At 41.2% G+C, this 3,823-nt stretch overlaps 1 non-coding gene and 2 pseudogenes across 2 annotated transcripts in view; 2 read left to right on the top strand and 1 right to left on the bottom strand.

Annotated features, from left to right (window-relative positions):
• LOC101298082 overlaps positions 1 to 1,693 on the top strand; it is a 3,950-nt pseudogene extending 2,257 nt beyond the window's left edge.
• Positions 1,694 to 2,083: 390 nt separating this feature from the next.
• LOC101294987 lies at positions 2,084 to 3,030 on the top strand. Its single transcript, XR_185299.1, has 2 exons — positions 2,084 to 2,875; positions 2,961 to 3,030. It is a non-coding gene; the product is annotated as an uncharacterized LOC101294987 (transcript).
• A 48-nt stretch (positions 3,031 to 3,078) lies between these two features.
• LOC101297792 overlaps positions 3,079 to 3,823 on the bottom strand; it is a 7,596-nt pseudogene continuing 6,851 nt past the window's right edge. The window contains exons 2-3 of the transcript XR_185371.1: positions 3,724 to 3,821; positions 3,079 to 3,635 (exon numbers count right to left, since the gene is read on the bottom strand). The product of XR_185371.1 is annotated as a 60S ribosomal protein L13-2-like (transcript). The remainder of the gene's footprint in view (positions 3,636 to 3,723; positions 3,822 to 3,823) is intronic.

Here is a 3,823-nt window from a genome sequence, read left to right as displayed (position 1 = left end):
TATGAGATTTTACTTGATTACTATGTCAGTGCTGGGAGGTTGGAGGATACTTGGTCAATGATTAATGAGATGAGGAGGAAGAGGTTTCGGCTGAGCTCGTTTGTGTATAGTAAGGTTATTGGTCTGTATAGGGACAATGGGATGTGGAAGAAGGCGGTGGACATTGTGGAAGAGATAAGGGAAATGGGGATGGCATTGGACAAACAGATTTACAACAGCATTATCGATACGTTTGGGAAGTATGGGGAGTTGGATGAAGCTTTGGAAGTGTTTGGGAGAATGAAAGAAGAAGGTGTCAGGCCTGATATTTCGACCTTTAATTCGTTGATAAGGTGGCACTGCAAGTCTGGGTTGTTAAAGAAGGCCCTTGAGTTGTTTATTGAGATGCAAGAACAAGGATTATATCCTGATCCGAAGATATTTGTTACTATTATCAGTAGATTGGGGGAGCAAGGGAAGTGGGATATGATACGGAGGACCTTTGAGAATATGAGAAGCCGTGGCCATAAAAAAAGTGGGACTATTTATGCTGCTCTCGTTGACATTTATGGGGAATATGGAAAATTTCAGGACGCAGAAGAGTGTATATCTGCACTAAAGGCAGAAGGTCTTGTTATCTCTGCCAGTATGTTTTGTGTCTTAGCAAATGCATACGCCCAGCAGGTTCTCTTTGTGCATATTATGATTCTTTCCATGTAATTTCACTTGAAGCACAAAGATTTCTTCCTGTGATTTCATTGTAGCGATAGATATATCAATATGCATATTAATATTGGTATTAATCTGTAATGCAGGGATTATGTGATCAGACAGTTAAAGTACTTCAGCTCATGGAAGCTGAGGGAATTGAACCAAATGTTATAATGCTGAATGTTTTGATCAATGCATTTGGTATTGCTGGTAGACATTTGGAGGCTTTGTCCATTTATCACCATATAAAAGAAAGTGTAAGTCTATAAGATGTCCTGAAACATTCCTTCAACACATTCAGTTTTATACTTAATTGTTAGCGTAGTTTCTGATGGTGATGATTTTGTTGCTTCTGAAGGGTTTAAGCCCTGATGTAGTTACTTATACTACCCTTATGAAGGCGTTTATTCGAGCAAGGAAGTATGATAGGGTCCCTGAGATATACATGGATATGGAACAGGCTGGATGCACCCCAGATAGGAAGGCCAGACAGATGTTAGAAGTTGCTTCATTGGTCCTTCAACAGAGGAATTGAGAGTATCCGGACAACTTTGAGTGAGTTTGTGATGCAACGTGCCCTCGTTGTCGTATGGTTGTGATTAGAGACCAGACTCATCTTGATATTATTGTTGGTTCAGGTGAGGTTTCTTTCTTCTAGTCTCATGATGTTGTGAACTTCAATGGTATGGCTTTATATGTAATTGGCCTTCATTGTAATTTATAAAAAGTTGTTCTCAGGTTCTCTGATATGGCTGTTGATGAGGTCACTGGGCACAGCTCCGTGCGCGACGAGGTCCACGTGGCGCTCATCAAGCCGTCGCCGCTGCGGGAGGAGGGCTTCGCCGGATTCAAGGTCGGCGACGGCGTCGACGCGTTCTTGGCCTGCGGGTGGTGGGAGGGAGTGTTGACTGAGGAGCTGGACGACACGAGATTCGAGGTGTTCTTTCTGGTTGTGAAGCAGAGATTTGAGTTTGAGGCGGCGGGTGGTGGGAGGGAGTGGTGACTGAGGAGCTGGACGACGCAAGATTCGAGGTGTTCTTTCAGGTTGTGAAGCAGAGATTTGAGTTTGAGGCGGAGGAGCTGAGGATTCATAGGGAGTGGGTTAGAGGGGCTTGGGTTCCTCCTATTAGAGAAGAGGAGAAGGTAAATTGAGTAAATTTTGGTTTGATTTGATTTGATTTTACTGTGGGGTAATTGGGTTTTTAGGGATGTGATTTTGGTTTAAAGGTTGAAAATTAATGGTGAGTTTTGGGAATTGTTGTTAGGTGATTTCTAATGCTAGTTGTATTTTTAATTTTTGATGTACTGTGTGTGTGTGTTTTATATGGAAGAGCTTATGTCTTTGATGCTGATTAGGGAGAATGTTTGATCTGGTGTTGTTGATTGTGAGTGAGGGAGTGAGAACAAAGAGGGAGTGTCGATGCCGGTTTTGCTGCCTGTGTTGGCTGTGAGGAGAATGGATTGGTTGATTCTGGGAGTATATGAGCTTTGTTTGTACTCCATTTTCGCTTGATAGGTTATCATCTGAGTCAAGAAAACTGAGTGTTCGTCATGCTTAACTTGACAGCTTCTGTTGTGTGTTTCATCACCTTCTGTCTATATCATAACTTTTCAACTTTAATAGTAAAGCATGCACATTCGTGGTGTATTTGCATCTTCAATACTTGGTTTTATCTCATAATTTGTGAAATTCCTCTCATGTTAGCATAAAAGCAAACTCTTCAAATTTCAAATCCAGGATGTGTCAAATACCAAGGAAAAGAAGGCACAGCTGAAGGAAGAAATTCGAAAAGGGACAGAAGTTGAGGTTTCTAACAATGAGGATGGATTTCAAGGCTCATGGTTTGCAGCTACTGTTGTCCAAGTAGTGGCGAATGGCAAATTTCTTGTTCGGTATAAGAGCTTTAAGACAGATGATGGTAAAGAGTTCTTGACCAAAGAGATTGATGCAGAACACCTAAGGCCTTGTCCCCCTGAAACGTTTATGGTTGATTGTTACAGTCTGAATGACCCAGTTGATGCTTATTGGAATGAAGGATGGTGTGAAGGTAAGATATATAAGGTGCTGCACGGGGGAAGGTACAAAGTTTACTTCGAGGGTACTGATGATAAAATGGTCTTTGACCACTCTGATTTAAGGCCACGCCAAGTTTGGATAGATGGAACTTGGGTTATGGCTTCTCAGGTATGAAGTCTAAATTCATTTCTTCATCAATGCAATTCAGAATGTTTCTTTCTTTGGAGTGGTTACTAACAGAGATATTTGTCAGGCACTCACACAGTGAAGTATCGTGGAGAGCTTTTGATTTCATTACTGGTTTATGTGTCTTATGTCCAGCTATTGAAACAGAAATACATTAACTGAGGATTGACAGTATTGTAGGCTTTCTGGTCATATGTACTTATGTAGGCTTATCACTTTGTGTAGATCATGATTTCAAGACTTGAGACGGGCATTTTAATATTAATAATCACCATTTCGATGATGTGCTGGTTTTGATCCTTTGGTTCGCAATTCCTTTATACTTTTTTACTTCGAACTGGTGAAACTTCTTCGTTTAGAATATTCTCAATTCCTTCACCTCCGCATACTGAAGTGACATTACGAATTCTAATATTGTCAATGCATAAGATGTCTCAGAAAATAGTTCAAAGCTATTTTGCAAAATCTGGCAAGACATAAGAAATCCTTGCAAATGATTGAACATGAGGCAACAAGCATTCTACTTCTTTTCTTCCTTCTCAGCCTCAGCTGCCCTCTTAGCCCTGGCTCCAACATGACGGACATTTACCCGCTCAATACGAAGCTTGTCATATGCATTGACTTTCTTCATATCTGCGGTGACCTTCACGAGCTCAGTGACTGGTTTCTCCTGTTGAATTGCCAAGAGAGGACCCTGGAGTTGGGTTGCATTTGCTAGCTCCTCTGCTGCAGAATCACCAGCCTGAAACCAAGTGTAAATAGAGTTAAGATATTATGCACTTCACAAACAATCATAATACAAGTAATCCACTTCAACCATTTGAGATTACCTTAAACTTGCCAGCACGCCTTGGGAAGACAAACCAACTTCTGCTTGTATGTCTTCAAGCGAAGAACATTGGTTTGAAATCCCTCAAGAGAACGGTTCCT

Source organism: Fragaria vesca, linkage group LG7, assembly GCF_000184155.1.
Source record: "Fragaria vesca subsp. vesca linkage group LG7, FraVesHawaii_1.0, whole genome shotgun sequence".
Taxonomy (NCBI): domain Eukaryota; kingdom Viridiplantae; phylum Streptophyta; class Magnoliopsida; order Rosales; family Rosaceae; genus Fragaria; species Fragaria vesca.
The sequence above is the reverse complement of the archived record's forward strand: the minus strand, read 5'-3'. Positions and strand labels throughout refer to the sequence as shown.